Source organism: Lycium ferocissimum, chromosome 11 (assembly GCF_029784015.1).
Source record: "Lycium ferocissimum isolate CSIRO_LF1 chromosome 11, AGI_CSIRO_Lferr_CH_V1, whole genome shotgun sequence".
In the NCBI taxonomy this organism is placed as follows: Eukaryota; Viridiplantae; Streptophyta; class Magnoliopsida; order Solanales; family Solanaceae; genus Lycium; species Lycium ferocissimum.
In genome coordinates this window covers 47,598,957-47,612,471 of record NC_081352.1, presented here as the reverse complement: position 1 = coordinate 47,612,471, position 13,515 = coordinate 47,598,957, and positions in this window count along the sequence as shown.

The window sequence follows — 13,515 nt, the reverse complement described above, 5'->3', positions numbered from 1 at the left end:
TAATTATAGGTACTAGAGTCAAATGAGTGAGTTGAGCTGAATTTGGACTAATTAGAATGATTCAGTTAATAATTGAGCGAGTATTTAATCGTCCAAACTTAGATAAGCTATATGTTTATCAGTTTATGGCCAGTTTTATCACCCTTGTTACAGCTAAGTCATTGTGGTAAACATTAACTGACTTGATTAAAATGGTAACTTAATTATTAAACCTTGCTCATTATACTTATGTCCTGTATAATCTAAATAGATTTTGTTGAGTTAATCAATCTCAAAAATACTTTTAATATGGTGTAATATTATCACCATTGGGCCAAGCCCGCGTGATTTTTCAGATGGCTCACGTGCCATTAAGAATATCCATATACCTTATATGACTTCACAATTCACAATCTTTTCAACTACCAAAATACTCAACAATTTCTCCCTCGGACTAAATTTATGTTGCTCATTAGCACGATTCACCGGTCATGCCTTGAGAGTTTTTATGGCCAGCGAAGTCCAAAGCTAGCTTATTATGCGCATGCGTCTCCAAACTATCTTTGGCATGGTAAAATTAGTAAACCGAGGCAACGCTATCATTTCGACATCTCTAAACTTGTTTTATCGAATCGTTGGTTCTGATACAAGTTCTTGAGCCGTTTCAGTCTGAAGATACTCTTAGCATAGTATGATATTGTTTATTTTGAGCTAAACCCACACCACCAATAAGAGATTTTGTTTGCACATCTAACATATTTTTGTTGACAATTAGTAGGTCTTTGTGATGTTGTCTAACGTTCAAAGTTACAAGAGGTCACGTTACATTTTTGTTGTCAATTAGTAGCTAGGTCTTTGTGATGTTATCTAACGTTCAAAATTACAAGAGGTCATCGAAGTAACGCATTAAAAGGGGTTGATTTTTATTTGCCTCGTGCAATACCTATCGTGGAAAAAGAATTGCCATTAAATATGACTTAGTGTGCGCATATGCATTATGCATATATGAGTACTTTTAGTTTGAAAATGCGATTTGACCAGGATTTCAGCAGTTATATTTACTGTTTGTGCAGTTAGTACTGCAGCACTTTGTAAGTTTGTATACAGAAATTTCACACGTGAAAAAAATACTCTCTTTGTTTATGCATGAATTGGGAGGACAAAAAGAGAAAAAAAGGAAAATAAATTAGAAGAAACATTAATTAATCTATGTGCAAGCAAAATGCATGTATGTTTTTTTTAGGTACAGCAAAATGCATGTATGTGGAACAATAACGTAGTGTACTTCGCCTTTAATTTATCAACAAAGTAAATCTATTGGGTTGATGTCACTCATTAGAAATTATTTAGTTGTAGTCCTGCTTTGAATGTGAGCCAACTAGTTTGGTTCACATCCTTGTTTTAAGAATCAAATGGAAGCATTAATATATTTCCATGTATGTATATCCAACTTCCTCAATAATCTAATGTCAAAGAAAAATTAGTAAAATTGTCCACTCCTACAATAGAATATTTTCCTTAAAGTTGATGAATAAATTAAGTTTTCACTACAAGTTAGTGGCTAGATTTGAAATATGAAATTACACAACTTGACTACTGTCTACTGCTAACATAACTAAATATTGTATTGGATATGATCTTATTCCAAGCAAATAGCTAGGGACTAAATTTTCATTTTATTCGTCTTCAAAATCGCTTTGTTGCCACAAGATGATCAGTCAACGAGCATTAAGTATACATATTCGAGAAAACAAAAAGTGATTAAAATCTCCCATAGTTATAATTAAAAGGCGATCTAAAGAGAAAAAAGAAAAAGGAATTCAAAAGAAACTACTCCCTCCGTTCATTTTTACTTGTCCACTATGGACGTTGCTCACCCCTTAAGAAATAACCAATGAAGTGCATATTTTACCATGATACTCATATTAATTGGTGTATAATTGTATTGGATTTGGAAAATGATTTGAAATGAGTAATTAATGTTAATGGTAAAATAGAAAAACAAATTGTTTTTCTATTGATATGCGAAAGTGGACAAATAAAAATAAAAATTTATTTTTATAATAGTGAATAAGTAAAAGTGAACGGATGGAGTAATTAAATTACATATATAACCATTGTGGATATAATTGGACTGTTGCCGACACAATATTGATACTTTGTCCGATACATATATCTATCCATATAAACAAACTCATGCGTGCATACCGAAATTGTTGAGAAATTTCCTCTCATTTTGGGGAAGAGGGCTTGGGGTGAAGCTGAAGGCAAGCATCTGAATTTAATGAATTGACAACCATGCATGTCGTCAATGTAGTAGTATGTGGGCAAATTTTGCTCTTACAAAATATTGCTCTCTATTGTTTAATGCTATGGATAAAAACTTACTCTAAATATGTGTATGTACAACAGCTATTCTGTAAGAACATTTCATTATAGCGTTCAAGTTTTCTTTTGAACCGATTTTTTCATGTTATGTTTATTATATGGTCTCTGTAATAGTATTTCTCTAAAACAACCAAAAAATATCCGAACAAACGGCGTTATTATAGACTCCCTATGTCCCAATTTATGTGATATTGTTCGGATTTCAAAAGTCAAACTTCTTTATTGGCAAAAGTCATAGATAGCCCCTTAAACTTTGCCACATTTTCCTCTGAGGTACCTAAACCGAGGGTTGTACCTATTGAGTACTTAAACCAGTCCAAATTCGATCCCATTGGGTACTTTTTTCACAATAATCAGCAAAATTAAGAGAGTATATTACACTCTCCATGACGTGGCAACTTTGTCAAATGAAAACGTGACACGTGGCGGTGAGGCCCATCATAATAATTAAAAAATAAATTATACACCCCCCCCCCCCTAAACCAACTGCAAAATTGTAAACTTCCGCCACCACCTCCGTCCGGTCAGCATCTCCGTCCGACCGTCGCCACCACCGAAAAAAAACACCCATTACTTTCCTCCACCCGTCATTGCCCGTCCTTTCTCCACCACCATCTCCATCTTTATCTTCTTCCTCTTTTCACAAAAATAAAACCACCATTTTTTCTCCACCCATAAACCACCATTAAACCACCTCGTTACCACCGACGTTCACACCACTATAACACCACGCCATCACCACCTTCATCTCCTCCACAAAATAGACCCCTCAACCACCCAACCACCTCACCGCCCTGTTTTTCCGTCCAAACACCACCTTTAAATACCCCACAAAACCCAAAACGAACCCCCTCTGAAAAAATAAAAATCTAAAGCCAATTTATTTCTTTTCTTTTTTAGATGATTCTGTTTTTCTTTTAAATCTGATTTTTTTGGTAGAAGAGAGGGAGGGAGAGAGAAAGACAGTGGTGTGGCAAAGGTGGCGGTAGTAGATCTCCATTTTTTCCGGCTACAAGTTGAAGAAAAAAATGAACGGAGGAAGACGAGGAGGAAGAATGGCTGATAGAGAGATAAAGATGGAAAAGAGATTGAGGAGAATGAGATGGAGAAGACGAGGAGGAAGACTGGAAAAGAGATTGAGGAGAATGAGATGGAGAAGATGAGGAGGAAACGTACATATCCTCTTTTTTTTTTTTTTTAAGTTAATTTTTTTTTTAATTATTTAGATTATAGATATTTAGGTGTATAAGTTGGAAAAAAATTATTTTGGACTTGTTTCACGCGCTTCAAGAGATTGGAGAACACTTCTTTTGTCATGTCAGCAAAAAGTATTCAATAGGTACACTTTTTGAACACTGATGGTATTCAATCGGAACAATCTGTTTCCAAGTTTAGGTGGTATTGAGGAAAATGTACAAGTTTAGGAGAAGTTTGTCTATGACTTTTGCCTTCTTTATTTTAACCATTAATTCAGACAAACAATCTTTAAGTGTTTTGAAAAGTAACTTATATATTTAGAAGACTACATAAGTAGTATTATAAGTCACAATAGTTAACAATTTATAAAATTTAAAGAGCACACGAATAAGTAGCGGTCAAAGGTTTTTTTCGTTTGACTCCTGAAATATAAAAAGTATCACATAAACTGATACAAGGGGAGTATAAAAAAGTTTGAATGTATTTGGTTTGATGTCCTCTTCCATTCTCATCCCCTTTCCCCTGAACTCATAGAAAGAAATAACAATGAGACATTTATAATCGAGTTATATATCAAACATCAGAAGTACCAACTAAAACAGTAGGGATTAAATTACATTAATAAAAGAATAAAAACATTTAAATTCATGCTTATACCCAAACTAGTTATGTGAGGCCCGTGCTAAGCCCGGGCCCAAACTCAAGATATAAAAGCAGATATTTTAACTAAAGAAATATAATTTGTGTTAGTACAAGTGTATAACAACAACAACAACAATATACGTTGTAGGTCCATGAAGTGGGTAGTTATATAAAAACAAAATTTTCATTCCACTCACTAATATTTTAACTTCCATTTTGATGAAATTATTTAATTCAAATCAAATTTGGAACCGAATTTGACATTATAACTTATGTATCCTAATTTTCTGAAGTTATTTAGTTCTAAATAAATAATCTATACATAATTAATGAACTTTAAGACAAATACATAATTTAACTTGTACGACGGTATCGTGCCCTCTCTAATTAGGGATTAGGGGTTCGAGCATGGATATGGAAAAAAAAAATCTTTGGAGGAAGCGCTCCCCAGAATAGGCGCGATGCGGTGCGAATTATACGGATTAATTGGGCTCAAATGCGGATATCGAGCACCAATCGAAAAATCAAAGAACGTGAAAAATGAGGTAGGAGGTTCGATAGCTTTTGAAAAGTAGACTTTAAAAAACAAAAACAAAAAAATTGACATAAATAAATAAGATTAGGACCTAAAAGTAATTAATTAAAAAGTTTTTAAAAAAATTGAAAATTATTGTAAGGACTACAAAAGTCCCGAGCTCGATAGCTTTTGAAAAGTAGACTTTAAAAACAAAAAACAAAAAAAATTGACTTAAATAAATAAAATTAGGACATAAAAGTAATTAATGAAAAAGTTTTTTTAAAATTTGGGAAATTATTGAGGTTGAAGTTATTTAGTTCTAAATAAATAATCTATACATAGTTAATGAACTTTTAAGACAAATACATAATTTAACTTGTGCGGCGAGATGGAGGCTTTCCTCTCTTAATTAGGGATTAGGGGTTCAAACATGGATATGAAAAAAAATCTTTGGAGGAAGCGCTCCCCGAATAGGCGCGATGCGATGCGGATTATCTGGATTAATTGGGCTCAAATGCGGATATCGAGCACCAATCAGAAAATCAAAGAACGTGAAAAATGAGGTAGGAGGTTTGATAGCTTTTGAAAAGTAGACTTTAAAAACAAAAACAAAAAAATTGACATAAATAAATAAGATTAGGACCTAAAAGTAATTAATTAAAAAGTTTTAAAAAAAAATTTGAAAATTATTGTAAGACTACAAAAGTCACGGTGCTCGATAAAAAACTTTTGAAAAGTAGGCTTTAAAAAACAAAAAACAAAAAAATTGACTTAAATAAATAAAATTAGGACATAAAAGTAATTAATGAAAAAGTTTTTAAAAATTTGGGAAATTATTGTGAGGACTACAAAAGTCCTCACATTCCCTCTTATATATAATAGTAATATAAATTATGACACGATATTTTAGCTAGTTAAAACTGTTTACTATTTATTATTCTTTTCACTATAGCATATGTCACTTCATCCTAAAATGCATACCCCTTCAAATAGTACCGCATAAATAAAAATAAAATACGATATTACTTTTGTTATTTTGGTAGTCAACTTTAGTCGGTGGAATAATGTGTTCTCCGATAATTAGGACGAAGATGTTGGTATTTGAAACCACATTAGAGAATGAAATTCAATTTTATAATTCAAAATTGGACCCCTTGGTCAAAACTCAAAACGATAACGGTGGACCTAATTTAATGCAAAAAGGCCAAAAAGAAGATTGATTGCGACTATCAATTACTGATTTGGTAGTTACACTTACACCACCATCATGGCGTAACTGTCTCAAGTTAGGCCATGATACATATGTTACTCTAGCAGACCAAATGATAACATGAGATGTGAATAAAAAAGAGGTTTATTATATCATTTTTAGTTTAACATTCTTAATCCCGAATTAAGACACACATGTTTCTCCGGCAGACCAAATCATAACATGAGAGACCAAAAATAAGCTCTTCCTTTTTGTCAAGAAGATTTCAAAACTGTAGCTGAGCTTTCCGTTTTCTACACGCGAAAAAAGAAAAAAGATACATTTCTTTTATTCTAGTAATTAAGAATGATTCGCGATGCTTAATATTAATGTACGCTTAATTCTCAATTAAAAAAAGGCGCTCATGCTTCTTCTTTCTATAATTTTTTTATTTTGTTTTTAACTCGGCATCGATACCCCCTTTGAGGCCCAACTAATCTCAAGGGTAAAATGTAAATTGCTCACAATCAAAGGTAATTCCATTTGTAGGGCTTGAATTCGAATCTCTTTTTAAGTATAAATAAATACTGAAGGAAAGAAGAAGAGTCATAGTATAAACAAAATAACTTTTGTTTATATTTTAAGTGACACACCCTTTAGGAAGGATTGTGTCTCTTCTCCTTTTATTTTATTTATGGTAAAAATTTTCAAATGACTACCTTATTGTAGCTTCCTGCCATTTATAGCTATCCTTTTAAATATTATCATTTGTAGCTATCCTTTTAAATATTACCATTTGTAGCTATATTTTGGCAAAATAGTGTATGTTTTCGCGTGTATTTGTTGCCAACAAATACATGAGAACAAGGTAAAAAAAAAAGAAAACATGATCCTTAATTTTAGCCTTTAATGGTGGAGCTATTAAATTAGATATTAATATATATATTTTTGATGTATTTTAGTGATTTTTTTTTTGATGTATTTCAGTGATTTTTTTTTTTTTGCCATAATGTATTTTCGTGTCTTTTTTTTTTTTTATGTATTTCAGTGATTTTTTTTATGTATTTTACTGATATTTTTTTTTTGATGTATTTCAGTGGCTTTTTTTGATGTATTTCAAATACATTGTGTACATTCCAACTACTATGAAGTCAAATATATTCAAATTTTCGTATATTTGAATGGATTTCAACATATACATTCAGATACAAGACCAAAAAATTCAAATACATGACAAATACATTAAAAAAAATAATGTGTTTGGCTATTAACAAAATACACTAAAAAATGCACTAAAAAACAAAGACAAATACATTCAAAAAAGCAGTATTTGTGAGATATAGATTTTTTGAATGTATTTGTATTTGGCTTTTAACAAATACACATGGCCGTATCCGAGACACTACCACCACCAAAAACCCTAATCTCTCCAATACCACCAAAATCCTAATAGAGACACCACCACCAAAAACCTAATCTTTCCATCACCAACAAAACCCTAATCTCTCCACCTCTACGTAAATCTTCTCCGCCTCCATCTCAAAATCAATCCATCACCGTCACCATCAACAATGCACACGCGGTATCCGATATCGCGAGAAAAAAGAGAGAGAGGGGTGAGCACGGGGGGGGGAGACGGAGAGAGAGAGAGGGGCGAGCACAGAGGAGACGGAGAGAGAGAGAGAGATGGGCGGAAAGAGAGAGGGGTGAGCACGGAAGAGGGAGAGGGGAGAAGAGAGGGCGGTGCGGCCGTGGTGGTGGTGGTTAAGAGAAGTGTGAGAGAGATTTTTAGGGTTTTTGAGAAATGAAAAATGCAAATGAGTAGTGATTGAGAAAAAAGAAAAATATATGTGTTTTGGTATGTATTTTTTGATATAGCTACCATTTATAATTTAGAAAAGTTAATTAGCTACTAAATATAATTAAATAAAAGGATAGTTAATATTAATAATTAGGTCTTAAAAGAAGTCACAATGAGTAAAAATTCCTTTATTTATTTCCTTTTAGGTTGATCCACATAAGTGCCCTAAATGTATTTCCAACAAATACTTACTATTTCACTATAACCTTCAATGATCGCATGCTTGTTTGTAGGTAAAATAACAATGCGGTCATCTTCACACTCACTTGGACTTACCGTTAAAAGTTTACATTTTAGTGATACCTTCGAGAGTCTTTTCCATGAAATAAATATGTTGTCCATTTTCACAGTATTTCTTTGTTTCCCATTTTTTGAACCCTATGCAACGTAACAAACAAATCAATTAAAAAGAAAAACTTTGGGTAGGTAGGTCTGCGTGTAGCAAATTACCCTATATAATACTAGTCAGCACATTTTTTTCTCTTTTTTCTGGCCCCTCAATTTACGGTGGAAATGGGTCACTAACGAGTAGTCCGATCTGTTGATGTCATGGCAGTTGTTCCCTATGCATGGATGGCCGACATCTTGTTCTAATTTTCTCCCAAAGCATTAGAGCAATCACTCTTCTTTAAACAGGTGTTTGGACATAGGTATTATTTATAAATATAATAGTACTATTAATTATTTTTAGTCGCGTAAGACACATAATAAAGTCTTGAAATTTTGAATTTGTTAAATTAGCTCTATCCAAATTTAGAAAGATTTGGATTAGTTTTATCACTTAAAACTCTATTTTGATTAATATAAAATTTGTATTTTGTTGTAGATCTTATAACTAAATTATTTAATTTGACACAACTGAACACCATTACAATTCTTCGTTACCGAAACTTCTAAAGAGCCCAACGCTTTTTATCACGGCCCAACCCCTTAAGTGCAAGCAGTCGGCTGTGCCTAGTGAATACTTCAAGCCTATACTTCACATTTCACACATATAGGCTGATTATGGGGGAATTATTTCTAGCACTTCCAAATGATGGAACCTGATGGGAAATGGGGAAATTGCAAGTTATATGTACTGAGGGCACTTAAATTTATTAGTATAAGCAAAATCAATTAGAGGTCGTTTGATTGGAGTTTAGGAGATGTAATCTTCGTGTAAACGTTAGAATTAATTTGTATAATATTTGATAGGAATTTGAGGAAATTTAATATTCACATAAAAACCATATCAATTAATATAACGCTTGATTTATACTTTTTATTTTTCACATAACTAGTAGGACTACATGTGAGGAGAAGAAATAATCAAACTTTTTACGGGCTCTCAAATCAAACTTACATTTGATGAGATTTAAAAGATATTTTGAGTTCGATAATTATTTCTTTTGATAGAATTCCTCTTCTATTATCCTAATAACTTAAATTTTGCCGATGTACTGTTATTCCCCTTTGATTCGAACCCCCAATTGAATCGGGGGCAAACATCTACAAAAAGATCGCTTGAAACCTGTATATTAAATTTTAGAATAAAACATGGATTTGTTTGTAACTTTTGTTTGTCATTAAAATCTAATTGTGATCTTCCTAATTAAAAACTTGAGTTTTCTTTTGGTGTATCAACTACTTAGTTAAAGTCTAGAAATGTCCAACAACTTATTGCATCATTATATCTAATGAAATTAATTGATTGAATATTACATCCAGAAAAGGTATCAACAAATGCTAATGATATATATAACATAACTTACGCACCCAAAAATATAAATTAACTTTGCATCAACGAATTTGAATATACAATTCTTGCAGAATAACAAAAGTCAAATTGAATTAACAAAAAATCAGCGTAAATTAGATATATATATATATATATATATATATATATATATATATATATATATAAATTTTATATGTATCCGTAGGTTATAAGTATTAAGAAACTCAAGATTGTATCTTTTTAGCTTAAGTATATATATATATATATATATATTGTATTACTTAAGTTTATATATTTACTAACAACTTATGAGTATTATAAAATTCAAGATTGTATATTTATAAATATATATAGTTATAACTTTCTATTTTTTAATTTAAGTAGATGTACATTATAAGTATATTCTAAGTATATTGTAGGTATTTTCTTAACTTAATATAAGTAAGAATATGAACACAAGTAAATAGAAGAAATGAACACAAGTAAATAGAAGAAAGCTACATGAACCATAATTTTTATTCATTATGCCTAATTTATTTGCATATATAATTTTTTAACTTGCAAATAATACATGATCCATAGTACAAGAATAAAATTACATGTTTTGGTCATTTTTCATCTATATTATATTCATCCATTGGGATATCTTCCATGTCTTCAAATTGGGTCCCCTTCACTTGCTATTAAAAGTTATATCTCTTCCTCTTCTCCTTTCGCCTAGCCTTTGTGCGCTCCGATCGAAAATCGTGAATGCAACCAAGACTTGCAAGCCTAATCCAGTTTGTTTTTTCGTCTTCCTCTTGGCTAAATAGGCCACGGTTGATATTGGAACATTAAGGATATCCCGAAAAAAAATAATTCACCTTGAATTTCTTCCACAATCCTAAGACACGTGTCATTTTCTAATTGGTGCCATGTTTTAATTCAAAATAATTAAAATCCACCCAAGTTTTTAAACCCAAAAATACCTAAACTCGACATGCCTTTTCCTTTATTTTTTGAGAAGTAGAAGTTGGAGCAACGGGAGTAACGCTTTCTTCCAACTCAGTAATATTAAACTTTTAGATTCAAGTCGGCATGAATCTGATCCAACCTTTCTTGAGTCTGATCCATATTTTTAAGACAAGGATTTAAAATAGAAGCCAATTATAAAGTTGGTATGGGAAAATAATACTTCAAATTTTTTCCCCATAGAATGAATAGTTGCTTACAAATTTATATATAAAAATTTTAAATTTACAAAATAGTAGATAAAATTTAACCCATAAAATTTAGAAATAAAGTAGCATTATAAAAATGTTCTAAAAATTCTTTACATTCCAAAACATCTTCCCAATTGTTATCAAATAACCACTTAATCTCTTTATTGTGATTGTTGAGTATTTTGTATACTATTCATATGCTTGTTGCAACATAAATTTGATCCATCCTTCAACTTGAATTTGATCCAGCTCTAAGACCAGTATGATTATTAAGAGATTGAAAAGCATGATCTCTGATCATCAAATAAGGAAAGACCATCTAATGCCAAAGGTGATTTCTGAAGCTAACACTTACATGAAAAAAAGATAGTTGTTTATAAGTTCAACCCTATTGTTGTACAAGGAAAGCAATACACAGTGTTATTTTTTTTTTTTTTTTTTGTAAATTTGAAAAAAATTCATAATAGTTGTTATTCCGTGTAAGTTTGCCAACTAATCTGCCATATTCATCAAGAAAGATCACTTTTTTGCAACGGAAATCATCTGCAATGACCTCAAAGCAAAAAAATTCTGGTATTAAGACCAATATGAAAAAGACATTATAAAAATGAAGGCTAGAAAGGGCAAATAGACTTATTTTTATATAAATCAATAATATCGAACTTAAACTTTTTTTTTTTTTAAGTTACTATGGTGTTGTGTAATGTCAATCAGACCATTTTAGTAATTAAATTGATGTTTTTGTGTTGCATCAGTTATGCAATTACTGCTTTTGAGTCCGTGAATGACTATCCCTTATTGCTGTTTTAATTTCTGTTTTTCTATATTGTTGATTTTGATTACTATTCTGGTTTTTATTTGGATTTTAATTTGGTTTATGTTGTGGTGCTGTCCTGAGGTTGAGGTGAAAATGGGTCGGCCAATACGGGTTTGGGTTTAAAAACTAGGGTGGATTTTAATTATTTTGAATAAAAACATGGCACCAATTAGAAAATGACACGTGTCTTTTTAAACAGCCAAATTTTCCATATTTCTCATTCCGCACTAATATTTCTTTTCTCCTCCCGCACTACTAGTTTGAACTCTCTTAGACATAATTAAATCTGAGCAAAAAATCAAGAAAATAAATTGCGTAAATTTTGCGAAATTAAAATAGAGTTGAACGAATGATAACGAATCTATGACGAATTTTTCAAACGCGAAAAATTAAAGGATACAAAAGAAAATGAGCCTTTTAGTATTTAAATATAAGTTCAAATCTAGTTATATTAAACCTAAATTCTAATTTGAATTCAAACACCCAAAAGCCAAATTATGAACTACAAATTTATTACACAAATGAACAAATTAAATTTTGGCAATAAAAGGTAAACCAACAATTTTTACGCAAACTAACACGTGCATATATATATATATATATATATATATATATATATATATATATATATATATAAAAACAAGCTATATATACACAAGTAAAGAAGATACGAAAATAATAAAATGGGTCATTTACAAAACAAAAAAAAAAAAGAGTCCTATTTTGTGCCGGTCTTTAATTTTTGCTCCATGATGCGTAACTTTTTCGAGGGACATAAATTTATATTATCACATAATAATATCTCTATCTCCCATAGCTAAAGCCCTCCATGACTCCATTTAAGTAAAAAGCTTCATCTTACGCTCCAACACAAATCATAAGTTTAATTTTGAAAACATTTAGGATCATATCAACGAAAGGTACCAATCCATTTGAAAACAAATGTTGCAATTTCATCTAGGGCTTGTTTGGAAACCAACACTTTGTTTTTGTATAATTGCAAAGTATAAAATAACTAATAATTGAGAATTTGAGAGAACTTGTAATTTTAAAGTTTGATAAGAGAATTTGAGATTTGAGAAGAGAAAATTGGTGTGGATGAAAATAAAATGGAGAGAGATTTATATAGGATTAAAGTGTCTAAATTCTCAAGGGGGGGGGAGGGGGGCAAAAATCCCAATTTTTGAATTGGGTGTAATTACATCGTTTGATTGTTGGGCAATTACTTAATGTTAGAAATTAAATTTTTTTTTTTTTTTTATTTTAATTTTTTTTTTTTTAATTTATTTTTATTTCTATTAGTTAATTTATTTTTTAATTTAATTTCTTTTCTTTTCTAATTTATTTTTTATTTCTATTATTTAATTTCTTTTTTATTTTTACTTTTTAATCATTTGTATTTTTTAAATATATTTTTCTTTTTATAGAATATATATTTCATTTCATTTTTCTCATTCCCAACCTTTACTTTTACCGGGTTTTAATCCGGCATGTAATCACTCATATTTTTTAACCTATATACACCGCATAATTTTTAATTTTATTCATTTAGCATAACCATGTTAATATTCTAATTTTTGAAATTACATCTCTTAATATTAGAAAGAATGTTTTGGTTTTTTAAATATGCCTAAGTTCATATATACGATTGAAGTTATTAATACGCCAATTTTAAAATTTCGTTGTGAATTAGATTTTGGCAAGCTTATATTTTTATCCGCGAGCATTTAATTATATAAGAGTATTTACTTTTGTAGTCCTGAAATTTCCAATTTTTTTAAAACTTTTTAATTAATTAATTATTTTTATGTCCTAATCTTATTTATTTAAGTCAATTTTTTTTGTTTTTTGTTTAGATTATATTTTCGATTTTAAAAATAATTTTCAAATTTTTTTAAAACTTTTTAATTAATTACTTTTAGGTCCGAATCTTATTTATTTAAGTCAATTTTTTTTTTTTTGTTTATTTTTTCAAAAAAAGCTATCGAACCTCCTACCTCATTTTT